Genomic DNA, 27,798 nt, shown 5'->3' with positions numbered 1-27,798 from the left:
TTTCATCAGAAGACAAAGCATTTTTATTTTTCATTCACAACTAGAAACAACATAAGGAGCAGATGAACAGATAGGATCAGAAATAGCTTCATGGTCCCTGACCAATTTAAGATCATTTAACCCCTATCTCAAGGTGAGAAAGAGTAACTATTAGCTTTTTAATAGCAGCAAAAAATTATCAAAACTCCCACTATACACCAAGACCAATACTAGGAAGGAAACTCTGTAAGCTCTAATTATTCACGTACAGAGACTAGGAACTCCAATGCTCAGACTCCTTCCTAATTTCTACTCTCACTTATTCCAACCCCTTTTTCATATTTGATTTTCTTTTCCTTTTTCTTCACTTTCCCTCACCCCCACAAAGCAGCTGAGATATTCACATATTTACACAGCACTCACGACAGCAACTCTGTGACTAATAAAAACTGATAAATATGTAATACGATCTTAAAAAATGCATGTGAATTATGCAAAAGCATCAACTTAATGAGAATTTTCAGATTGTTCCTTTATTGCATTAAGGGTCAGTTCATCTAACAAAAGGCATCAGAATAGATCACTTGTGTACTGAAACCTAAATAATTCATCTGGCTATATAAGGAGAATTATTTGAAATTAGTCGAAGCTCTGGAATTCTTCTACCACAGAATGGGATAGGGACTTCCATCTTAACAGTTGGCTTTCATCTCAACAGTCAGCAACCAGAAAATTTATAAGAGTCTTGACTGCATCTAGAAGATTGTCATAACAATTATTCATTTTGGTTTCTGGAACTGAAGGGGTGATGTTTATACTTGCAGAACATAAAAACAGAAAAGTTTCCAAAATTTATCATGCCACTGTCATTGTTCATTATCATAAAAGTGATTTTTTCTGGAGATACTTTAAGTATGACAGAGGTGGGCGTTTATTTGTGTGGTGGGGCATAAGTGTTCACATAGGAACCTACAGGTATATTAGAAATGTTGTTCTTAAACCTCACAATTGCTACCTTCGGGTATTGCCTACTATGCCAATTGCTAGTCTGTCTGCATGCAAGTTGGGCAGATATCTCAAAACTTCAGCATTTGCAAATGTTCTTTTTCAGAAGCAATACTCAATGCAAAATCTGACAGAAATTATATAACTGCATGAAACTCTCCAAATATTTTTGAATGGAAGCATTCTTAAGATTTCCCAGCAATGTTTGTTTGGAAGCAATTAAACAAAACTTACTTTAAAAAAATTTAAAAAACAGATCATGTTTTCCATCTCTTCCAACTCATAATTCAACTCCAGAAGTTTCACTTCTGTTTTTATAATGAATGTTTTATTTTATTTTTTTTTCACCTGGGTCATTTCCCAACCATGTTAAAGTTCTATCTCACTTTTTGTGTTCAGCAGTTTGAAAACTTTAGAGAAATCATTAATATTAAGAAGAATGCAAAGGATGATAGTTTTCTCATCTTGCCTTTGTTTCTCTTTTCCTCAGGGCCACATAAGGATGTTCAAATCAGCAGAGACGGTGTTGCTCTTTAAAAAAAACCTGCTGATTTAATATTTAGTAGGCAATGGATTCCACCTCAACAATCAGATTCAGGAATAAAAATAGCCTGAATCCCACTCAGTGCCATGCACAAATCCATAGATAGAAATCCAAAGTACTGCACGGCACAACATTTTCCTCTTGGTGAGATAGAGACAAGCAACTGTGGTTCCCTATATATACATATACATTCTGAGCTGATGCCTGTCAAACGAGGCCCTGGTTAAGTGGCAAGCATAATACTGCTTCCTTTCCCCAGAGGTAACTGTCCTCATTACAGAAGCGAATGAACCCCTAGGTGTATAATAGAATCTTCTTTAAAATATTCATCATATGATAGTTGATATTTCAGCCATGTTCAGCTGGAATGCTGAGTTTTGGGGGATTTAGGAATTAACCCAGTACTTTGCTCACTGATTTTTATTTTTATTTTAATAATAAATCATTATACAATGATGATAGCGCATAATGCTGCTCTCCTATTCTTTGCTGAGAAGGATGTGCAGATGAGGGTTCTTCTGCTGTGGCAATGTCCATTAATATACCTGGTCAAGCAAGGCTTAAACTTTCCACTTTCACTCGGCCAGAAAGCACCAATATTTCCAAGGTGAGTCACACCGCCCGGCATGGCTTGGCTTTCTTTGTGCTTCTTGGAATTAGCACTGCAGGCTGTGAAAACCTGCCTCTGCCAGCAGGCCTCAGGAAGACGGCGAGCATGGAAATAAAACAGGGCCAGAATACTTCAACAGGAATCAGAACAAAGCAGGGAGAAAAGGACAGTCGCCCAAACTTTTCTACTGTAAAACACAAAGTGTTCCTTTTCTTTTTGCTTCTCTATTCTTATTTCTTTCTTAAAATACTGCAGATACTTCTTTCTCCTTCTCTCAGTGCTTTGTCTCCATGTTTCTAATAGTAGCCACAACCCTTGGGAGCTCCTATTCCACTGCCCCTCCACATATCCCTTCCCTGTCCTTTCAGTCCCACCTTTTGTAGCCCCTTTCCAGCTCTGGTATCACAGAACCATAGAATCATCTGAATTGGAAGGGACCCCTAAAGACCATCTGGTCCAACCCCCCTGCAATGAACAGGAACACCTATACTAGATCAGGTGCTCAGAGCCCCATCCAGCCTGACCCTGGGATGGGGCACCCACCACCTCTCTAAGCAACATGTGCCAGTGTCTCACTAGCCTTGTAGTAAACTCATATCTAATCCAAATTTCCATGTTTTTACTTTGAAGCCATTTCCCTTTGTTCTGTCACAGCAGACCCTGCTAAAGGGTCCCCTTCTTCCTTACAGCCCCCTGTAGATACTGAGAGGCTGCTCTCAGGTCTCCCTGGAGCCTTCTCTTTTCCAGGCTGCACAGCTCCAGCTCCCTTAGCCTGTCCTTGCAGGAAAGGTGTTCCATCCTTTGGATCATTTTTGTGGCCCTCCTCTGGACATGCTCCAGCAGGACCACATCTCTGCTGTACTGAGGACTCCAGATTTATGGCACATCAGGAAAGCACACAACCAACCTCTACCTGTGCCAGGAAAGTGGTGTGACTGCCCTGCAGGGCTATGCAGAAAAATCACATAGCACTTGTTCACCTTTAGCAAAGCCTTCCTGACATCAGCTGGGTTAACACAGCACTCCAGTGCAAAGGTGTTATTTTTAAGTGATTTCTCACAAGATTAGGAAGTCTCTCCTTTCCCACATTCTATTCAAACACTGGTGACAAAAGTTTCATCCTTACTCTCATCAGGACTTGTTTGTCAGCAGAATCACTCTTTAGTTTTAGTCATTTGCTTAAGTCTTAATCTACTGATCTCATTATGCTGCTCTAATTAAAATCATTTGCTGATGAATGTTGTCAGTAATTTTACAGTTGGCTAAATGAACACTGGCTTAGCCTTAGCTCTAATATCAGCTTAGCTACGCAGCATTGATTGATGAGCATTTAAAAGCAGGAATTCCTTTCTTCAGGTCAAAGGCATAAAAGGAGAAGCTGAAGATGTGAATGCGATTCATCCACAAGCATTACCAAAGAAAGTCGGATACACTGTTGTAGCAGGCAAACCACGTGCACCATGGCACAGCTTCCCTGCAAGATGGATCATCACAGCACAAATGTATTTGGCCCAAACAGCAGGAGCAGTTTTATGTCATGCACTGAAAGCGTGGTTATAAGCAGAATATCTTCTTGTCTGGCTCTTATTCAAGTCTATTTAAAAAAATAAAAAATAAAAAAAAAAATCAGTATTTCTATACCACAAGTATGCCTACAAACTAAAATTAATTGCAATATGCATCACCATATATGTCTAAAGGATAGGGATGCCGGAATGTTTTACAGTGAAAACACATCCAATTTTAATGAAGTTCAAAAGAAGAAATGTTTATTTATGGATTAAAGTACACAAAGATCTGCTGCTCGTAGCTTCTGAAATACTGACAGCTTTTTTCTTTTTCTTTTTTTTGTTTTTTTTTTTTTTTTTTTGTTTTTTTAAGAGAGAGAGAACACGCGTAGGAAAGGCTTCGTATGTAGTGCTTAGCTGCGGTGAGTGGATCAGCGCTCCCAGAAGACAGGCAAAAAGCTCTGGCTGAGAGCAAATAATACGCGACTGAAGTCTGAAGGCAAAGTTACCCCTCAGAGGTTGTCTCTGGTGAAAGGGCGGAGATGTGCTGATAGCCCATACAGCTGCAGGGGGATGTCTCAGCACGTCCTGAGACAGGCTGCATATTTCTGTCTTTGTGTCTCAGCTTTGCTGCTGTTCAAACTCAGTGACATCATGTTAACACTCCTGAAGTTATTTTGGAGAAAAGAGGTGGAATTCAAATTAAAAGAATACCCCAGAGATATTTGTTTTCTGCTTAGTAGTTTCTTAACAGAAAAGAGTATGACTGAATATCTAAAATAGACCATTTACCCAAGACCTAAGTAAGAACAACTTTAGAGAAGATGTGGAGGTCTCAGAGTGCAATGTAAATGTAAAAAAAAAACTAAAAAGCTCAGCTCTAGGACAGGAGTCATCAAACCTTCTTTCCCACTCCAGGGATTTGCAGCCACCACCAAATGGCAGCTGATCCTCAAGATCACACCAACTTTTGGTGCACATAAATATTACTGGGAGAACACTGGCCTCACAAAAAACATAGTGTCAGCCTGCTTGAGTTCAGATATTGGAAAAAAGAAAATGCTGACAGTGCCAGAAGACTGCAGCTGTGCATATCCTGGACTACTCCACATAATCAACAGGGTCCAGGTTTGCACAGGCTCCAGCATGTTACCTAACACAAGAAATCTTGACCGCTTTAAGACGGTTGTTCTGCCATTTCTCTGTTCAGGCTGTCTGTCTGCTTAGTTCATTTTGGGGAGGGGCAAAAAAACTGGAAAAACAGCAGGCGGGTAATGCTTACTGCTCCCAGGACACTGATAACACCAACCTGCTGTCAGACTGACATCCAGAGACAAGAAAAAGCACGCTCAGTTGGCGTTAGAGTCTGAATCCTCTCTGTGTTCAACCCATGGAGAACAGTAAGTCCAGAGCTGGAGCACAGCTGATACTGAACAGCCAAGGGGGGGAAAAAAAAAAAAAAAGAAAAAAAAAAAAAGGAATGAGAAAAAATGTGTTTTGCTAGGCCAGCTATCAGCATGCTGCTGCAGCACTCTGCCTGAGGCCATGCAGCCTCAGCTGCACCATCTGCACTGGAAAGGTGCCAGAGAGGAAGGAGCAGCTGAGAGAGCAACACCTCTAGGATCCAGTCCAGCCGTGGCTGTTCCAGGCTGTGAGTTCACCTAAAGCCCCTTCCCAGATCCTATTTCTTGTTCACAGGCATCTACTTTGTTAAACTGTTTTTTTCATGTGTCCTCCTCTACTCTGCTGTCTTAATGACTTCTTTGCCGGTGGATTCTGGTATCATATGCCTTTCCAGTGCATGGCTTACTACTTGAATTCATGAGGGACAGTACCCTGGGCAGCAGCATGGCAAAATACCACTCACAGTGGAGGCATTACGCACAAAGAATAAAACACAAAATGAGATTTCTGTAAGAAAAGAGCAGAACTGCTCCAAACTCTTGGTGACATCAATTACCAGAGACAGAAGTGCAATGTTTCTTCCCGTGTTCAGCAGCAAAATTCCCATTGACTTCAACATTGTAGTATATGTCCCCGTGCACTGGAACAAATTATCTGTATATGGATGCAGACAGAGAGAACTGGCCTCCAGCAAAGCAGTGTTTAATCTTTCAGTTCTGAGAAGCAGTAGTAAGGGAGTCTGTCCCTTCAACCTGTATCTCAGTGAAGTCACCCCCAAAGAGATGCAATGTTCTTCATGTCACTTCTTTGTTTTCCTTTCCCTGACATCTTACCACGCTTCCCATTTTGCTTATACATTTCCTTTTGATACTTGACATGCAAAAGTGACTGACTTCATATGAGGCCACAGTGCTAAAGCATTTATGCTTTCTGAGCATAGGCAGTGTGAGATGAATAAGGAATAAAATCCAGTGGTCTCCTACAGCTGGGAATCTCCTGATCAGGCTGTAGCAGCCTGGGACAGCCACAGATGCCTCAAAGTGCACACAGATTGGATAACACAGCTAAATTATATTGCTTCTCTCTTTGCGATGTCAGTGTCAAATCTGAAGTTGTCTTTACCACGAGCAGGAGAGATGCTGACAGAGTAGGATGTGAACTACTGAATGGAAAGCACACATTATCCAGTAACTGTCTTCATTTTAAAGAGAGATGTTGGTAGAACTTACCATCATTTTCATATGTACAAATGGATTTTTGTTGGTTTTTTTTTTTCATACCACTTGCAAACAAATAATTGTGTGTGTAAGCTTTTTGGTACTTGACTTCTGCTTATTTCATGTGGCCTCACTGCTAAATAGAGGCACACTGCCCTACTTCTAGCGCCTTGCATCCCTGAGGTTAGGGCAGGACCTGCTTCTACTTGCTGAAAACGGCTCTGTTGTTTCAGAGCACAGAGCAGAATTTAATGATCAGAAAAGTACATATTAGGCAACTGCAAACACTTCAGTGCTTGGGATTTTGAAAGAGATTATTCCTATGGCACTGTCATGTGGAATATTTTCTGAAATGTTCATATGTATATTTGAATCCATCCTTAGGGCCTGGATGTGCAACAGACAGATTACAAAATCTGACTTGCAACTTTTTGTTATCACTGCTGACTGCGGCCAAAGCCATCTCCTTTGATATCTCTGACATAATCCTATCATCACTTCAGGGAATACAAACTGATACCCGCCAGACGAGGAAAGGGCGGACATGTCTGAAAATTACAGAAGTCATCAAATTTCATAGGCCAGAGGAGAATGTAAAGAGAGAGGAAGGAGGATGAATGAGCAGATCTGTCCTTCCCATCCACTGCAGTGAGTGGGTGTGCGCACAACTCTCTGCATTCACTTCAGCTCTCAGACCCAAGTCATCATCATCTCCCTTCAGCTCATGGGGAGGCACATGCAACTGCAGGTGGACTCTGTCAGGACGCACCAGACATGCTCAAGTAGTTAGATGTACAAGGAAAAGTCATCCCAAAAGTGTCTGTACAGACAGAGCGGGTCAGAAGAGTGGTCCTTGGATGCAGATCCAGCTATCCATTTTCAGCTCCTAACCAGGACAATCAGCAGCACTTACCACCACATGAAGTAAGCCATCTGATGCAATCCACGTCCAGTGGGCATCCATATGCCATATCATCATCAGCTGGTACTGTTTTGCCTGTCCCATAAAACGGAACAGTAAATCCAACCAAGAGTTGTGATTTCTGTCTCTTAACGGATGAGGTCTAAGACACATTAGGAAGACCAAAAAGGGAGGTGATCCGTAATGACTGCTCTCACATTGGAGGGGCTCTCACCTTCTGTCAATATACCCACAGAGAGGTTACCTTTTTCTGGGCACTTTTTGCCCTATGCCTTATTTATAGCCCACTGTATTCCCCACAAGTGAAAATGAGAATTTCCTGCCCATCCAAACAAGGACAGAAACAGAGCTGTGCTGCAATGCAGCACCAAAACCTGTAGCAAGCAGTTCAAAGTAGGGATGAGGCTACCCAGCACACAGCACACTTGCTTTCTTCTCCAGTGGCCATACCAGATGTCCTTCCATGCATAGAAAAACCAGTGCCAAGGAACCTTTTAAGGCAGCAGTCTCTCTTACCATTGCGCTCATAAGCTTAATGAAGATATCAATCACAAATCGAGTGGATGATCTCTGGACATGATCAAAAACAGAAAACTCAGATAATAACTTGGGTTCCCATCTCAAAATTTTTAAGTATATAAGTACATTGAATTCTATAGCTATTTCCCCTGATAACAGACGAGAAAGAAGAAGGAACTTTGGACAGAAGTTTAAAATATTTGCTTTACATAAACTTACCATTTAAAAAAATTCTGATTGTATATGAAACTCCCATTTTCACCTACTTGTATCCTTACAACTGAGATTCACAGTCCCAAATCCTGTCAGGAAATTACTGACTAAAACAAAGCTATTGTAGTTAGCACAGGCAGTGCAACAGTCTATACATGTTTAGATACAAGACAAAATAATATTTATTAATATGTACCTGTTTCTTTTTAAGATCTAGTCATCTTAACGATATAACATCAGTCACTCTTCTGTATTAAAGAATAAATAATACTACCCAAGGAACAAATGATAATATGTGGATTATGATGACAGGCAAAGAAATTTGTAACCTAGGTTCTTGTGGGAGATCATTGGGGTCAGCCAGACACAACATGAGCTTGCACAGAATACAACCATAGGGTCAGTAGCATACATTAAGTGGCCATATATATCTGGGTATTCCTTTAAGATCTACTGCTTTTGAGGACCAAAATTATCCTGCTTTGGGGACAATCTATTCTTATCCCTAAGGGGAATAATCTGTAGTCACCAATTGCCACCATTTTAAGAGCTGCCCATTCAAAGTCACGCTCCAGAGACTCATGTTAATTGAAAGAGAAAATACCTTCTTTAGTAAACTGTGACATGCTGCAAATGCAGCAAATACTTGACATTTTTATGACTATGCTAATGCCATGACATTTGATGTGTTTATTTATGGGGAAAAAACAAACAAACAAACCAAAACAAAACAAAAAACAGTGCAATTAAGTTCCCTGAAAGAAAATAATTTTTAAAAATAAATAAATAAAAAATTAAAAAATAACAGAAAGAAACAAATCAATCACTGAGGCAGGAAGAATGAAAACTGCTTCCACTAGCTTCAGAAACAAACGCCTGTTAGCTGCAGGTAAACAACACGTTTGAACTAGATATTTCAGGAAACTTGTCAGTTTTACTCTGAAAGTAAAGAGCACTGATAGGCTGGCTTTCAATTTTTAGCAGAAGCACTGGTTTGACTTTCACCTGTTCCCTCTACCTTTGAAGTATATTAGCACTTACCATAAAATGAACACTTCCATCACTGGAGGAATTTTAAAAAATCTGTTCTTCTTAGAAAGCTTCAAACTATGGGTAATCTTTTAATTTAATTTCATCCCCATACAAAATGCTTTTCCTGTTTGAGTTTCCAAATTAAAACAGGAGAGGAGTAGGATTTACAGCTATCAATATAAATAACTACTATACCTCTTCCCCTTCTGTAGACTGAAAAAAGATTAATAGGAAGAACCAGAGAACTGAATGAGGCACTACTAGAACAGCTCAATGCTTGACAGGAAAGCAAAATGGATCCATACTGTGGAGTCAATAAGAAACACAGAAGAGCACCTCTGGGGAAAGATTCTGAGAATAAGATGATTAGAACCATACCTTGGGGAGTTAAATGGAGAAATCCCCAAATGCCTGGAGAACAAGCTGCTCCTGTCATGAAGTACCTTAACATCAAAGTGTGGATGGGAAACTCCACAGAGCTTCAGCAGAATCTTAGAGAGACAGAAGCAGCGTTTTCTGATAAACAAATCACAAAATCAAATATATCTAAACAGAAGTTACTAAAGTCCAACCAATATATGACAACAGACTTTTGAGAAGAACCAGAAGGGAAATCAGCTACATATTTTTGTTACAGATCTACAGGAAATGTAAGCAGATTGATTGCAGCAATGCTAAGATCCATCTATTGTGTAAGATCTGCTGAAGGAACAGCTGACTAAAAATGCTCCAGTAACTTAATAGCAATGCTGGAATAAAATTAAAAGAACACTGACAGCCTCAGGGACTGTTTAAATGGTGACGGGTAGAAGTCTCTAGTTAAAGATAAATACTAGCCACACTGAGTTTAATAAGTCTAACTCAATGGAGTTATCAATGATGATATCAAGAAACAGCTTAATTCCTTACATAATATATTGTCAAGGCAACAGCAGTAAGCTTAGGAAAAATTTCAGAACATGCCTTAAAACTTTTTTGATCCAGAAATCAAACTCATAGTCAACTATTAGAGTCTTCAGTTAAATTCTGAAAATAAAGAAAGAGGAAGAAGCTAGAAAAAAAAATAGGACAACTTTTGCTTATTTTCTTTGAGATAGTGTAAGATAACAGAATTATTTTAAAGAAAATAGGGCTAGAATTCAAGGGAAGAAGTAAAAAGATTATTCAAAGTCAAAAGGAATGAATCAGCATAACAGAAAGACTGCGAAAATAGAAATAGAAATCAGAATAATCCTTTTGGCATATTCAGAGACTCTTACAAACTTCTTTCTTTTCCTTACTAAATGTGTACTCCTTAAATTTATTAATTTTCTTAGCATTTTGCTTTACTTTCAAATACATCCATTTTGGGGATAATTATATGGTACCACTTGTCCTACAGAAAGAATTCCTTATAACTGGCATGATAATTGATGGAAAAGTTCTTTACCAAAAGCGAAAATTAAGGAATACCCCTCCTGCCTCTCATCCCAAGTAACAACCTTTTCAAAGTCACTTTCCTTCCTACACTCTAACACTACAACCAAAGCTTCTCAGGTTAAACATCCTTTTCTGATAACATTTGAACTTAGCACAGCTCCATGCCCCACGTATTTCTTTTCTTGAGCTTTTTAATAAACACTTTTTGCCTTTCCTGGCTGCAAAGCCTTTGAGAAAGTTCGCCCTTTGGCTAGTGATGGTCAGAAGGGAAAAATGTCCAGCGGGAGATAATGTTTCTTCCCAGTGAACTATGTTATTGGGTGGGTCTACGCCAATACGTAAGTCCAGGTACAAGCAACAGCTTACCTGCAGGCATGCACATAGAAATTTATTCCAAAGTCCCAGTTTCTATTAAACATAGAAGAGTGGAAAATTCTAAACCTTGGATTAAGTTCACTTTCCTAGTCAGGTTCTCCTGGTGGAAAAAAAAATTATGGAACATAATGCAGTGAACTGCCAGTCTTCAGGCCCACCATGAACTGATGTGGGAATTTATAACCCAAACTAGACTACTGAGGTTTTTGCAAAACCCAAACTCATTATAATTAAATGTAATTACAACCCCCATAGCTTTAAATCAAGGTTTGCTCAGAATGAAAACAGCTTCTGCTAAATTAAATTATTTTCTCTGTAGGTGGTATGGTAAAAGTTGAACTAAATAAGGGAAATATATCAAAACACAAATCATGCAAACAGACTGGTAGATACACATTTTTTCTTCATACAACAGCACTGCAAACAGCAATTAATGAATTAGCTACAATTATTATAGTACAGTCAAAGAACTAAAATTAAAAATAATCACAATACTTTCCAAATTGTCTGTGAGTTTCACTCCCTTTGCTTTTGCATCAACAGCTACAACAGCCAAGACCTCTCATTTCAAAGTGTAGAATTCATTACCATGAAAACTAACGACAGCTTCTGTTACCCAAAATTTCTAAACCCAATTCAAAATGCCACACCCTATTCCAAATTTAGAAACCCCTTTTGACTATATTTGACAGAGCAGTTTGAATAAAATCATACGTTAATTTTGTAAAGAACCAAGTATGAAAACCTCAGAAAATAAAGAAGTCAACCTCACCCGATTCTAACCTTTGTCTTAACAGTAAGTGCATATTTTGCCTCTGGTAGCTTCCTGCTACGACATACAAGCTCTCAAACTACTAATAAGGCAATGCTTAGACCAAAAAATATCAAACCTTGGTTGCTCAAAACACAGGGGGAGTTCTGACATTAATCTCAATCAGGTAAAAATTAGCCTCTGGTGCTGAAATAAATGGGATGTGTGTATGTGAAGTTATTTGCTGGATTTGTTACAAGGAATCATCCTTACCTTTGAGTCATTCTATAAAAAAAATATATAATGGTTCAATTTTACTGATATAGAGATTAGTAGTTCTGCAAATGTTTTGTTTGGGATTTGCATTTTCTCATCAAAGCATACCGCTCTGCCTTCAGATGCTGTCAGCCTCTTTTGGATGTGACGGCTCAACACAGAGATGCCTTTGCTGTATCAAGAAAAGAAGGAAATGAATTAAACCACAAAAAAAAAAAAAAAAATTACATTTTAAACACAGACATTTTGAGTTAAGTCAAGGAGGCTTTCCAAGGAAGGGAACTGTAGCAAAATATTTTGGGTTGACTAAACAGCATGTTTCAAAATTGAAGTTACTGGCCGTTCTTCATAAAAGCAGAAATTCCTAAGGGTGATGCAGAATGAAAATCAGCAGGGACTTTCAGCTTCCACTCCCAGTTTCTGACTTGAGAATGTTTTGATTTTGAAGTACTTTATAGAAGAGCTGCCAAGGATGTGCTGCAGACCCTCAGCCATGAGAGGGCAATTGATAAAATGGAAGGTTCACTAAGGTATAGACACCATTCATTAAGGAGTTCCTGAAATAGTCATAGATTTTAATAGGTCTCTCCCACCATGTGAGAATCGTTTAGGAGTTCCAAATTGATTTGGGTTGTAGGATCATACTGAACTGAATTTGCCATCAGACATTGCAGATGGGGTTTAGTTGGTTGTTTTCCCCTCCCTCACCATTTTGTTGTTGTTTTGTGTTTACACAGATCATCTTCCAACTTTTTGTCAAGACTGGAACAAGATCTGAGCAGTTCTGAATTAATTAGGTACCTAAACCAATATACGCTTCTTTGAGTTGCACTGGTTTAGCTAAAAAAGTTTTTACACAGATTTACTGCCGGCTATCACCATAATTGTGACAGAAATATCCCTTTATAAAGTTTGTTAGCCTTATGAAAGACAGCACAGCGTGCTGCTGCTGTTCTTGCAGCATGTGTACATTTGCGGTTACCATTCACATTGTTTGTATAAATATTTTCTCAAACTACTTTAAAATATGCATTGTGTAGCCTTTATGGTCATAATAAGAGTTTGAAATTAATGGAACTTACCTGCCATTAACTCTGAATGAATATAATCATGAGAGCTGTGAATGAGAAACAGCCCTTATAGATGAGGAAGCAGGTGTGCATGCAGTTGAAAAATAAGACCAAACCACCAGTTCAGGATGTGGGACATATGGTATAAAAAAGCTCATTTAGAACCCGTTGCTTATTTAGCTGCACAGTTCAACAACAAAAATTGAAAAATGTTTGTTTGCCTTTGTAGAAGGCAAGGCTTCGGTTTTGTTATTTATGATGTATAAAAATCTTCTGAAGGAGTGAACAATTAAACAAGATTATGTATTGCTTTTGTCTATGAAGGTACTGATCCAGACTGATGACTCTAGATGACAACATCCCATATACAAAATAAAACATAAGAAATGGGCCTGCGTCTTCCAATTGTGTTTGAAGATGGAAGACAGGTAAATGTAATTCTAGATTTTCCAATACTAGATCTTAGTCTGAGAACACCAGTAAGGATGTCATCTGGGTCTAAATGTAAATTTACAGTACAAGAATATTTGTCCATTAAGGGTGAAGTAAGTCCGCTAACTCATTTCACCTCACAGATGAGAAGTAACAACTTTCCTTACTAAAAGTAAAGCCAAACTAGAACTAGCAATCAAGCAGCCACACAGTGCATATTCTTCTGCTTGATGACTCCATTTCCATTCAAGCCTTAGGCCACTGTTCTATTTTACGTGATCATGAAGTGGCTCCTACAATGACATTCTCTAGTCATAAAGCCAACACTTGAACAGTCTGAATCCACTGCATGCAAATGGATGGAAAAAAGCCACATTCAGAAGTACAGAAAAGTATGGGTTGGGTTGGAAAGGACCTCTGGAGGTCATCTGGTCCAACCCTCCTCCTCAGGGAGAGCTATCTACAGCCAATTGCAAGAACCATGTCCTGATGTCCTATGAATAGCTGCAAGGAAAGAAAGTTCACAACACCTGTGGGCAGCCTGTGGACTCTCTTCAGTGTGCACCAGTGTCTCCTGCATTGGCGATCCCAGAACTGGTCTCCATACCTGACCTCATCATTACCAAGGAGAAAGGTCACCTCCCTTGACTTGCTTGCAGCACTTCACCTAATGCAGTCTGGGCCGCCAACAGACTTTGCCACAAGAGCACACTGCTGGCTCACATTCAACTTGGTTACACCGGGATCCAGAGATCTCTTTCTGCAAAGCTGCATTCCAGTTGGTTAGCACCCAGTTTATATTGGTAGATGGAGTTGTTCCTTCCCAGATGCAGGACTTGGCACTTCTTTCTGCTCAATTTTATGGGACTTTTGTCAGTCCACTGCTCCAGCCTTTTCAGGTCTCAGTGGATGGCAGCACAATCCTCCAGTGTATCAGAAGATAAACACAAGCCTGAAGTATAAAACCTGGGATAGTTGCCTCGTGCTTTGTGAACTTACAGCTACAAGGCCTCAAATCTGGTCTTCAGGGTAAATTACCAGACCTCACTTTCCTGGGAGAAGTATGCAGTACCCACTGTCACTAGGTATATCCACTCAGTTCTGTGTACACCCCAACACAAAGAATAGCTTCATTTCATAGATAACCTTTTAACTAGGTAAATTACATTCTCATTAGAATGTCAACCTTAAGGCACTGAAGTACAGAAGGATTATGATTTGCACTACCTGGTTAACAGTCATTTATATTCTATCAAAACAAGTCTCAGAAGAACAGACTTCTTTCCCCAATGCTCCAGCAGTTTTTGAAAGAAAACAAGAAGCAACACTTGAAGAGGAAAAGAAAGTATACTCATTGAAAAAGTGAGGAGTTTGTTCCTGTGGAAAAAGATCAGCATCACAAGGTTCAAGTATTTAAAAACACTAAATTTACTGCATGATTGAAATTCACCATAAAAGACTGTTGTTCAAAGGAAACGGTGAAGATCCTTGCCAAACAGTAACATTGAAAAGAAAAAGAAAATCTTTATTTTAGGTAGGAAAAAAGGAAAAAAAAAAAAAGAAAGAAAGAAAGAAAAAGAAAAAGAAAAAAAAAAAAAAAAAGCTTAAAACTATTCTGACGCTCACTCCACCTCTTCTTCCTCTTCTTTACAGTTTTTTCTCTCATTAAATTCCATTACCTTAAAATGAAACAGTATTTTTAAATTTACTGACTTCAGGAAGGACTCCAAGAGACCAATGAAATAACCAGACCCTAACATTTGCCTGTATAAATACTCACACCTTTACATAGTAACTTTTTTTTTAAAGACATGACTAAATTCAAGTGGAAGCATATTTCTCAGTCATCATCACACCACTTTGCAAAACAGGTTTTTAACAAGGCTGTGATATAAACCAATTTTTCATGTTTGCCTGGGTATTATAGGCAAAGAGCTTTTGGACGACAGTAGTGTGAATGACTCCAACACTGAAGTCTGCAAATAGGGCTCTGAAAACAGAAAGAAGACTTAATACTAAAAGAGGAGTGGAACTTTACTGTGACCTAAGGGGAAAGTTCTATGAGGTCTGTAGAAAATTCCATATCAAGGTAAACAGAATTAATCCCAAATTTATTTAACAAGGCTGTATGGATACTCATACAACTTACTTCACAGTTCTTAATCAGTAAATACATTTTAGATAGTCATCTGATACTCATTTTACATCCAATAACATTTTTATTGAAGCTAACATAATTTGCACATCTTAAGAACTTTGTTGACAGTGTTCCCTTAGGAACAAAATTATCTAAAGAAATGCTGTAAGTTGTGTGTTTTGTGGGTTAGACAGTGTTGTAAATACACATGAAGTGAACACACATCATTATGAAACTATTCTTATTATGATGCTTTACATGCTCCTTGCTTTAACTTGCATAGTAAATACTTTGCCTGTTTCTTTGGTGAATATCACTGATTTATTTATTCTAGAGAGGTTAAGAGAGAAACTACACAAACTGTAAGATTTTGAGAAACAATCTTTTCAGACCAGGCTGTTCTGCTCCCCTAAGATTTTTCTCCTGACTTTAAGGAAGCTCTTCCCACTAAAATTACCTTGGCCCTAATCCCGGAAGCTGATCTGTGTCAATGGACATACACAATAACCTATTGAGCTTAATGGAGCTCAATAGTAATGTGAAGTTTCTGTGCATTTAGTATGAAATCTGAAGTAAAATTCAAAGGTTTTCCAAAAAGTCTGAATTTATACCTATAGTGATTAGATGATTAATATGTAGCACCAGGTCACACTAGCCTGCCTTCCTATCAAGACATGAAAAGGATCCAATGAAAATAACAAAAATCTTTCAAATTCTCATGGATAGTTTTCTGAACTGGAATAGTATTCATTACTGGCTTTTTCTGACTAACTTGTTTCTGAAGAGGCTTCAAAACAATCTTACAGAAGTAGGCAATTCTGTTAAATCTTTCTCTCAAAATTATCCGATGTAAAGTCAATAAGTAAAGCAATCTTTAATGCTGTGCCTGAATATTCTTGTTTTGAGCCCAAGGAGACATTTCTGGTGAATAACTTTATTAATTAGACTGTAAAGAAGGTGAATTGAACAATTGATCATTAATTCTTGACAAAGTCCTACCCCCCATTTTAAAGGTTTCCTAAGTAGAAATAAATCTACAGCCACAAAAAAAAAAGTTGAAGCCCTTCAAAGACTTTAACAAGCCATTGTAATTTTTCTGACTTAGTGAAGGAAAGTGAGTCAAGAGGAAAATTCCAATAAAATTATAAGTAAGCCAAAGGTTTGTTTATGTTTGTATGGATTAGCATTCACACATTTCCTGTTACTAGACTTCCTATTAGTGATGTTTAACTTTAACCACATATCCCACGTTAAGGAATAACTCTTAAAGTCAATTTCCTGATTAGGCTAAGAAAGGTCAAAGGCTAATTTTGAAGCCACATGGTTAAGCTACCAACAGCTACTACACAGCCTTGTTTTAACATATAAAGTTACTACAAATATTAGCTAAAGGAGGAGGCACGCTCTGGTGATTACACAAAAGTGTTGGGAAAAAATAAGCCCAGAGGCTTATTCACTCAAAGTGAAATTTACTCTCTTCACTTACATGCACAATGTACACCTTGTTGGAGACACCTCTTAAACACAGTAAAACCAGCAACTACAAACGTGAACATCTTTTTACATGTGGGTTTGTGATCACTGCCAGATTCCAACTCTTGTGCCCAGTTCTCACACAAGAAACTTCTATACATCCTGTTATAGACTTTCTTGTTCCAGTTCTCCAGGAAGAATCAAGGATTGACATTTGACTTAGTGAAGATAGTCTTGATATTTAGTTACAACTACTGTGTAAACTAAAGTGGAAAGCTCACAAGTAACTGAGCATCTTAGGTAGTGTGTCACAGTTTTAATAGTAAAGCTTATCTAAGAGCTAACATTGCTACCGTAATCACAGCTCTGTTGGGATACATTCTCTGTTCCTATCTTTCTCAAATTATCACTTAGAGACATATCCATGTGGTAGCATTTTACACTTGTTTCACATAATGAAGACATTTCTTATAAAACATAAGACAGTGGAAACAGTCATCACTGTTCACTCAGGATTTCCTGTCTGCTTGTGAACAATAGCAAAGTATACTTGGGGGGGAAAAAAAAAAAAAAAGAAAAGAAAAAAAAAAAAAAGCATTTAAATATAGATAGAAATAGGGGGCATCTGTTTCTTACCCTTAGATCTAGTTCAAGACCAGTCAGAAAGAACTGTCTCTATTTCCACATTTAGGCTGTTTGAAAATAAGACAATTTGTGCAAATCATTCAGTCATTTAGTATTCACTGCTTACAAGCAAAACAAATACAAGAGGATGCACATAAACTATTCTTTATAACGATTCACTTGTAGACTTAATATTTGGAAGTCATTTTTCCAACCATGTGACTGGAAAATCTCATCAGACGGTACAAGTTCTGTTCTGAGACTAGATTTTGTAAACTGTACAAACAGATGTAACACTTGGAAAACATGTTGAACCATCCCAAAAAGTGATGAAAATAACTTAGAAATAGCAACTTTGGACAGAAAGAACACTCTCATCAAATTTACTATTTTTTAAGTAATCTTTATTCATTCCTTTCTGCTGAGGGATATTTCTGTGTGGCTAAAAGTGCAATTTCAAGTCTAAAAACTACCTCCTTTCCTAACGTACAGTGAAGCAGCAGAGGAAAAAAGATATCACTCAAACTTATTGTCTGGATTTCTCCTGTCACATTCACACCACCTCATCACTTACAAATGCAGCTTGCCTGTCTGAATAGGAGCTGCCACATTACTGACCTCCTCCTTCCTTCCTCCTCACTTCTCCCCCAGTTTAGTTTAGCTTGATGGTTCTTTTTCATTTGCAGCTTAGACATTTTATCAGCTTATTTTGATTAGTTGTTCCAAAACCTGTAGTACTAGGATCATTACATTTTACACTGTAAATGTTTTTGTAAAATAGGTGATGATGCTTCAGCAGGGCAAGCTTCTCTGATATAAATCTTGAGGTCTCAATATTAGACTACACTGAAGATTTTAAAAAATCTTTGCTGTAGACCTGGAATACAGTGAGGTTTATTTTTGACATCTCACCTTCTACAGTGCTTTTGCACCCTTCTTCTTGGCAGAGGGAATGCCTGTACAATTGCACTTTGACAAAACAGTGCATTTTTTTTCAGTCTTTTATCTCTCTGTATCTGAACACACATATCCAGCACAAGCAGAATTAAAAGGTAAATGATTCTGACAAAAATACAGCCTTTGGCAGCCAAACTCACTGATGTTCTGTGCCACGCGGCTAGTATGTATCCCACAAAGAGGACAGCCTCCACCATCCTAGAACCTGTTTAAGGGATAAATAAAAAGTTGCTAGTCTGTGTCACTGCTACTGCTGGTTTTGGCAAGGGAGAGTTCAGGGACAAAGACAACTTCAGTCACGTATCAGTGTTTTATAACTCCCCACACCACTGCACTAAAATCCCAGACAAATGGCCACCAATCCTCAGTGGAAGGTCCTCCTCCTCCCATCACATGGGCAGTGAGGTAGGTTATCTATATCTCTCCTGTAAGCAGGAATTTTGCATACTTTTAATAGCAATGAAAAAACTACTGGTGTCCTTGCTTTAAATACCAGTGGAGTAACTAAACCATATAATCAGATCTCGGGAGACATGGCTAATATGTTCTCTTGAGACAAAACATGTTCATTTCCTGTTTTTAAAGAAAGTGCCCTAGCCACAAAATTAAGGCGTACTCAAATTGCTCTAGTACAGCTTTGCATGACATCGCAGCACAATATATGAACATCTGCAGAAAGCACCTAGAGCTGAAGTTAGTTTCATTTCTGGGGGTGAAGGAAGAAATCGGCCCAGTGGTTAGATATCACTATTGACAATTTCCTAGAGTATACATTTCCTGTATTCCTCATTAATCACTGACTACTTCTGACAAGATGATGCCATAGAAACTCCAAGGCAGTTACAACACAATTACAGTAGTAGAGCCGATAGCAAAACTTGGCTCCATTCTCCCACACATAAATGGAAATTTTATCTGTTTAGTGCATGCAGTGTCTTTTATTGAAACTGAAACTGTGAAACAAAAGTCATCCTGAAGAGACCAAAAGAAACTTAAATGTGTATTTTTTCTAAACATATGAATATTTTATGATCTATGGCTTCCATAGCACATATTTACTTCCTTTGTTCGATATTTTAAGTTGTCAGAACGGGCATTAAACAGAGCAACAACAGAAAAATAGAAATAAGTTAGTAGCAAGCAGAGTTCTTCTGTTTTTCCTTTGAACACAGTCATGATGACACACACTATCAATGCATTCCAAGTAACTTATTAATTTTCTTTTCAGACCAAATGAGACTTCAACCCCAGAAAGTATATTATATTTAATTTGAAATTAATTCTGGGTATATTAAAATGTAGAAAAGCCTCAAGAAAAGTCACAGAAAGAGAAACCAGAGAAGGTAAATTTAGAAAAGAAAGTGTGTCTTCAGTAAAACTGGTTGATGTCTTACTAATATGCAGACTGAGACATGAAGTCATTCATTTACAAAAAAAGATTCAAAAAAGGCTAAAGGTTGCCAGGGAGTTTTAAAACCCCACATTATTATTTCATCTAATTATTATATTTACTTCTGATTGAAGTAAAGATTGAAATTTGCACTTACATTTAAAACCAATACAAAGATGCTAATGTAATTTGCTTCTTCCTTTCAGGTCATGGTAGACTAGGAAACAGTGAAGATCTGCTTGCTTAGGAGATGCACAGTATTTTTGCTTGTGTCTTTTCCACATTCTGTTGTCTTCCAATGAAAAGGAAACAAAACTATAAATTATTTAATTCTCTCCCAAGGCTCTACCTAGCCTTATTCTTAAGTCCCAATCTCTGCTCTTAGTCAGCCTCAACAGTAAGGCAAACTGAAAGCGTTCTTTGTTATTGAGGTCTGTGGCACCCAAACAATGCCAAACAAAACTCAGAGCTCTTAGAGAACAAATTTATTTCTATCCCCTCCTTCACACCCAATAAAAATGTCTCTTATTTTTTTATTTCACTATTACTAACAGCAAAGACCAGAAAAACAACATCTACTTCATGTGATGATTTACACACAGTTTGCCTTCTTCCATAAAAAAAGAATTCTTCTGAATCTCCCTTTGATTTCTAATAATTGTTAAATAATTGTTATTCGCCTACATAAAGGCATTTACCTTTTTTGGTTCAAAGTGGTTTTAAATGGAATTTTTGTAATGCAACAATTCATAATCATAATCTAAGCTAAAACATGCTATCAAAATTGCTGTGGATTCAAAGTTTACAGAAATATGTTTCCTAGAGCACTATAACTTCTTTTTTTACTACAATTAAAAAGTAAATTCATTACGAAGACTAAGAGTTTAAGCAAATAATTACATACTTCATAGTTTTCCAAGGTCTTTAAAGTTTGTTCTAAACATTGCAATTCAGATTGTTCCACCGTTCTTCACACACACTGGGAAAAATATAAGCAACATTTCCAAGAGAAAAATCATTTTTAGATTCTGGGGAAAACAGAATCATAGAATGGCTTGGGCTGGAAGGGACCTCAAGGATCATCAAGCTCCAACCCCCTTGCCACAGGCAGGGCCACCAGCCTCTATATCTAATATTAGACCAGGCTGCCCAGGGTCTCATCCAAGCTGGCCAGGGATGTGGCATCCACAGCCTCTCTCGACAGCCTGTTCAGCCTGTTCCAGCACCTCACCACACTCTTGGTAAAGAACTTCTTCCTGATTTTCAATCTAAATCTTCCCTCCTTGGGAAGAGATGTCCAGATTCAACGATTTTTCTACAGTTCAGTGAAACATTTTTCACTGTATGCATTCTGAAGAATAGGAAAGAAGAAAACAAACTTTAAGCAACTTCACTCAACAAAAGAGCAGAAAGTCAGTTTAACATTTTAAGAAAAAATCTTTGAGTATCTCAGAGTTGAATAGTTAAAAAAAGAAAAGAAAAAAAAAAAGAAAAAAAAAGGAGGTCACAATTGTAATGGAAAGCATAGGAGCAAAAAAATCTACCTTGCATTTTATTTCTGTAAATCGTTCTCTTGCTGTGAGACGCAGCCAGAACATAAAGAATTAATAACTATTGCTTAGAGTGGAACATTTCATGCTTATTACATATCAAATACCATAAGAACATAGATAAATGAATACAATTATAATACCCCCCAAACTTAAAACATTCCAAGTTTGCCATTGCCATGACAAAGACATCAGCAAGTACTCAAATCACATACTTCCCAAAGGCATCATTCATTAACGAAGGTAATTAGAATTTATGGTTCAATGTTAGAAGGAAAGGCAACTATTGGACCACATAAAATTGAGTTAATTTTTAAAAAATAGGCAAATAGTGATTTAAATATATTAAATCAAAATATTGGCTATTTAATGTTTCATAAAGCAAGGTGCAAATTAAAATACTCAGTATCTTAATTCTGCACAGAAAACATCAGTTTGGTTGTTGGAACCATGTCAAATCAAATTTTTACTAGGTCTGAAAAAACCTGCATACATTCATGGTTTCCAGAGGCTAGTCATGAGCTTGAAATATTGGTCTTGACTACTTAGTCAAGACCAATTGTTTCCACAGGAAAGTAATTCTCAGAGGAAATTATTTGTCGCGTTACTTCCAATCTGAAGATCTAAACACAATCTTTCCTCTAGCCTTTGGCACAACCCATAATAATTGGACCATAGGAGAGAGCAACAAAAAAAAAAATGGATCCACAAGACGCATCACTACTGGCTCAGTCATTTGCTTTATCACCCTCCCATCAGGAATAATCAGTAGCTGATGTATTAAATGACATGTCACACTCATTCACTGATGGACGAGCAAGACAGAATGACATATTCTGCTGATCATTTACAGCTATCGGTTGCTATAGGGCATTAACGTGTAATACACAGCCCTGTTTGAATTTCAGATGAGCAGATGGCCAGATGGATTAGCCTGTAAAATTAATATTCCAGACCATACACTACAGACTTCATATGGGTACTGACTACTTCAAAATCTATAAGTCAAAGCATTTTACTCTTCAAGCCTTGCTTGCTACTTCCCACTCCAGTGCTGAAGCTTGCAAATACAAGAAGCAGTTCTGGAATATTTCTCTATTTTGATGCCACAGTTTCCTTGACTATTTATTTCACCATGCCAGGAGCAATTGCTTCTAGTGCCCACCTGGAAAAGCCAAAATTCATTTTTGGCTTACATGTAAATATTTGCGTGTCTGTTGTACAATGATATGCACAGTGCATGGGAGTTAAGGACATAAGATGCCCACCTTTGGCAATGGGTTTCAGAAACATTTTTGAAATTATCCTCTATGCTTCAGTTTATTTTATATGTCAGTTCTTTCCAGAATCCTTTTCACTGCCTCCCCCATATCTAGCCCCCATATAACTTGCATGTGGATATACAACTGACAGATGTCATTTGTGCTTCCTGAACTGACAATAACAGGAATGCAGACACAGTGAAACAGAGAGGAGCAACCCCCCTGCTTGCATTTGCTTGGACTGCAAACTGCAGTAAGCAACCACAGCCTTAGTGACAAGTTCCAGCAATTAATAAACTACAAATTTGTCACATTCCTGGACCTTTCTGAAAAGCTTACCACAGTTGCAATCTGTCTGCCTTGGCCTCTGACCCACTGCAGATGAATACAACACAAGTTTTGAGGGAAACTGCTGTATTTTAGTCACCAGCCTGATTACTATTGATTATCTACTTGCCTCTACGGTAATTTCCCTTTGACAGGAGCATTTCTGCCTGACTGCTCCTTCTGGGACTTGGGCTTTCTGTTCTTTTTTTCTTTCTTTTTATTTTTTTTTCAGATTGGTTCCAAGAAATCCATTCTGATTCTTGTTTTGAGCAAAGCAAGAGAGGTAACAGAAGGGAAAGTCTAAGCTGTAGGTGTAGCAGGAACTTAGTAAATATATATATATATGTATACCTCATTGTCCCAGGGTAACCAAGAAGGCTACTTTTGAAAACTGGACATTTCATACAGCAGGTTTTCCTTCTCCCCCAATGATGAGGAAAAAATAATTGAAAATGAGTAATATAGGTGACATTAGAACACTCCCATGCAGTTATAACCTTGCTAGGTAATGTGAGGAGCAAATGGATTCCTACAGTGAAACTGTGATGTAGTGGAGAGCTGAGTTCAGCTAGATGACCCAGTTGAGCATCTCAGTAACAATGAAGTTGGGCTCGAAGCAGCAGATGAAGCTTTTGTTTTATTTGTTTGACAGTACATATCTGGCCTGTTGCTAAGCAGCCATGTCCAGAAACAAAGGCGTTTCCACTGTGCAGCAGGTAAATCTTTCACTGCAATTACCAGATGGAAATGAGAACAGAATTGATCATTTCAAAACAGTTGAACACATTTGCTTCCCGTAGATGTTTTAAGCACACACAAAAAAAATGTCAGTTTGGGATCTCTTGATAGCAGTGTGTGAAGATTTCATATATCTTTTAAAATGGTGATTTTGATAAATATCACACTGTCTAAGGCTTAGAAATGGAGACTGAAGTTTTCAAATTTCTGTCAGCTGTAAAATCCGTACTTAATAGCATTATATATCTGGAGCATCTCAGAGACAATGATCATTTACAAACACTCCCAAATTTGATGGAATTGGCACAAGCCCTAGGAGCATTCCACTCCTCTAGAATGGAAATACAAATAACAGAGCATCAGAGACACAAAAGCTTTTGCAAGTGTTTTCATCATCTTATACATACTCTGTCAAGTCTTATTTCTGCCATTGCTGACACAAAGCCAACTACATACCCCCCCAGTCCTCAGGTCACAACCTGGGCATGACATTTACCCTCGCACAGTTCATTTCCATGCAAAAGCTGAAGACTTGCAGGACCCACCTCTTATTCCAAGGGGGAAAAAAAAGAAATGCCAAAACTACTCAAGGAGTACTTCAATATCACTGCTGTTCAGCTTAACACAGGTACTGCACTGAAAAAGCAGCACTCAGTTTCACCGTGCAAACAGCAATGGCCAAACACAGCTCTCATTTGCCCTGGGGTATTCCACCAGCAACAAGGAATCTGCATGTGAATCACCTCCAGAAGAAATCTGTTTTCAGATACCTGAGCTTAGAAACTAAAAAATGCTGTTGTGAATACTGTCATCATATATTTTCTTTCAGGTAAAGGCCTGGGCTGTGTTGTTGGTGGTGGTTTTTTACCCTCAGAGTTGATCTACAGGGCATTGTCATTATGTCGCTGTCTCACCTTTCAGTTGACAGACAGACTTCCTGCTGCAGAGACATTATTATTTAACCAGATCCACTCATCCTGCCACTGATTTGTTTTACTTTTGTTCCTGCCAAAGAGAAGCAGCTCTAGGTAAGGCTTCTTTACTCATCTGGCTAATTCCTTCTGAACACTTTAGTAAATTAACCCCATGTAGTTCACTTAGTAAACACAGGATCTCCTGAAAGGATTTATAAAATGAAATCACCTAGAACTTCCAAGCAGTCCTTATGTTTTCCTTTCATTTTGTCCACTACAAGTTTTAGAAAAGACTCAGGAAGACAAAACGTGATTAATTCCTTATCAGATAGAAGCTGTAAGCACAACACGGGAGAATGAAAGCAAAAAGCAGGGGTTTTTAAGCCAGCCATAAAGAGGACAACATGTCAATTCTGTTTCAGAACTTTGTAATATTATCAATGTATCTGCAATATAATGTTATTCTAATTACATTAATTTTTCTAGGTAGAAAAATTACCCTTTAGAGATTGTAAATTTCAAGAGTGTTTATATCTTCTATTTGACTATTTGACTAAATTTTCATCATAAATTAAGTTTAAGCTGCATATATATATATATATATATTCATGTGTACATGGACATATCTTCAAAATATACCCCTAAACCATAAACTACTGCAGAATGAAAAGTAACAGGTTTCCTACAAAGATGACTGAGTGAAATTCTGTCATCTCAATAGGGCCAGACCAGAGAATTTTAGTAGTCTTCTGTATTAATCTACAAATATGTCAAGAAAATTTATCAGCATAAGTGTGTTCAATAGAATACCCTCCCTCCTACCTCACCACAGTATAAAAACTTCGAACAGGTAGTAAAAAAAAAAAGCTTTAAAGCATTAGGTTGCAGATGGCATTCATAAAAACTTGAGAATCCAGTCCTATCTTATGTAGCAGACAATGAAAACATTCCCATTAACACAGACAAGCCTTGCACTCAAAGTAGAGTGAGCAGCTACTCACCAGTTAAATACCTATTGCCTTCTTTCTAACTACAATTAGCAACATGGTTTGCTGAGTGGAGTGTGCATCCCAAATGAAAGATTCTCTCAACATTACAACGAGCCAAATGTACCTCAGAGTTATGAGGCAATCTCAGCACGATTAAATCACAGAATGATTAAATTGGCTCTGCAGGACACTGGTACGTTCAGCAACTCATCCTTTCCAACTGGACTGCAGCTCTTTTATCTTCATTCACATGCTTTCAGTTCCAAGCAAGTTAACATGACTGACTCTTATGAATACTTACCAAAACATTTCCGTAGATGCTGAATATTCCTGCACAGTCATTTTAAGTGACCTTGATTTAATTCCTCTAATCAATGGAGGACTAAGTTAATTTGACAAGGAGTTGGGATAACAGTGTTTGGTCTCAAGTAATTAAGAACAAGCAACCAGATAAAATATACTATAATTGAGATAATTACATAATCAAGACCCACTGGAAGGTAGTAGGTGAACATTACGAAGTGCTGATAAACTGAACATAATAGCTCTATGTTTTTGCACTGATCACATTCAGGTTAGGGGGGTGGAAAACTGACACCTGATTTTTTGCATGGGAAACATAGAAACCTGGAAAAGAACTGAACTGGAATTCTCTGAGGGGAGAACATATACGGGTCTGTGTGGAATATACACATCATTTTCTTCTTGCCTCCCTGCTCCCCACATGCTCTTTGAATCACCAATTCAACAGTACACCTTCCAAAATCTTCATTAGCACAGGATGGATAAGGACTTGTGCCCTAAACCATAGCGCCGAGGTGAGAACTATTAAGCATCTGAGAACAAAAGAGGAATCCACAGATCAGTATGCTCAAGGATATACTTTGTACAGGGAAAAGTGAGATGTCTTCTGATTGTTAAAAGGTGGGCAATTAGTAAGAGAACATCTTTAGGCTCCTCAATTAAGATTTAAACAAAGAAATGGTGGGGGGAGGGTGACAAACATATGTCTAACCTACATGCAGTCTGAAAAGGTACAAAGCAGCATTAAAGTGTAGTCTTATTCCAGAGCACATAACTTTGCAAGCTAATCTGAGCAATGTAAACAGTAACCCCCACAGAACTCCAAACTGCCTTAGATGCCTCAGCACTCACTCCTCTGTAGTCCACACCCATGGAAAAAACCCTGAAAATATTACCCAGTACACTAGTGGCAGCAAGAACTCTATCCTGAGTAATTAACAGATACTCCAAGCTGAGTTAGTATATTAACATCAAAGGAAAATTAGCAGAAACCACCTATCTGCACAGATCTGTTGTCCCTCTATCAGTTTCTTCCATACAAAGATCTTCAACAGAATGACCCTTGGTGCAAACCACTAAGAATAATCTCTCTAAAGTCCCTTGTTGTATTATATACCCAGACTCCCATCCATACTGTGCATGCTGTCTCATATCTCCCATAATTTGTTTGGCATGGATTAAGAATTTGCTGCTTGCCCTTCCATACCACTGTAAATAATTCTTTCAGTCCTTGCTCCAACCAACCCAGAGCTGAACATCAGCACTTTGGCACGCTCAGGATATGGCAAATCCAGGCCAGTAATGCACAGTACTAAAATGAGTACAAGCTCCCAGCCAAAACTGGTGAGTGGGTAAAACTGTGCTTAGGAACCCAACCAGCAGCTGACACTCCCTTAACCACACAATTAAATGCTGGGTAGTGATATCCAAAAAAATTCAGATAGCTCCAGTAACCGTGCCAGACACACCAACAAATCTAAATAGCTGTTCTTTTTCACTTTAAATACTATGCATCGGTATATCTAAAGCACTAAATACTTGAGGTTAATAGCCCTAATTTCAAACCATAGACAGTGCAGGATCGATTTCCTAATTACATCTATAAAACTCAGCTTCCACTTTACAAAAGAAAAAAATAGCTGAAGACAGCTATAGTAACACAACTGCCACACAGTCATTTACCTATAATGAAGTCAAAAAACACTCGAGAGGTTTTCAGCAAGATTTTTTTTTTTTTTTAATTATAAACACCATTTCCCTTCACTTTTAGCCTACCTGCCATGATAGAAATTCTTTAAGTCAAAGATGTTCTGAAGGAGAACAAGACCACGAACTGCCAGCACAGAGGCTTATACGT

The 27,798-nt window shown here is 38.1% G+C and overlaps 1 long non-coding RNA gene across 7 annotated transcripts; it reads right to left on the bottom strand.

Moving 5' to 3' along the window:
• On the bottom strand, positions 1-27,798 carry LOC107308987 (uncharacterized). Of its 7 annotated transcripts, XR_014943151.1 has the most exons (7): positions 27,717-27,798; positions 11,883-11,946; positions 10,739-10,847; positions 9,332-9,469; positions 7,181-8,010; positions 4,956-5,075; positions 3,789-4,312 (listed from the first exon to the last, which is right to left on the bottom strand). It is a non-coding gene; the product is annotated as an uncharacterized LOC107308987 (long non-coding RNA). The 7 variants fall into 7 exon arrangements; XR_014943148.1 differs by lacking the exon at positions 27,717-27,798 and adding an exon at positions 12,857-12,924 and having other exon boundaries at positions 3,782-4,312; positions 7,181-9,469; positions 11,772-11,946; XR_014943147.1 differs by having other exon boundaries at positions 3,784-4,312; positions 7,181-9,469.

This window comes from Coturnix japonica, chromosome 2, assembly GCF_054131305.1.
Source record: "Coturnix japonica strain WE chromosome 2, WE-NBRP24, whole genome shotgun sequence".
NCBI classification, from domain to species: domain Eukaryota; kingdom Metazoa; phylum Chordata; class Aves; order Galliformes; family Phasianidae; genus Coturnix; species Coturnix japonica.
Note: the sequence above shows the minus strand (reverse complement) of the source record. Positions and strands in the feature narration are given on the sequence as shown.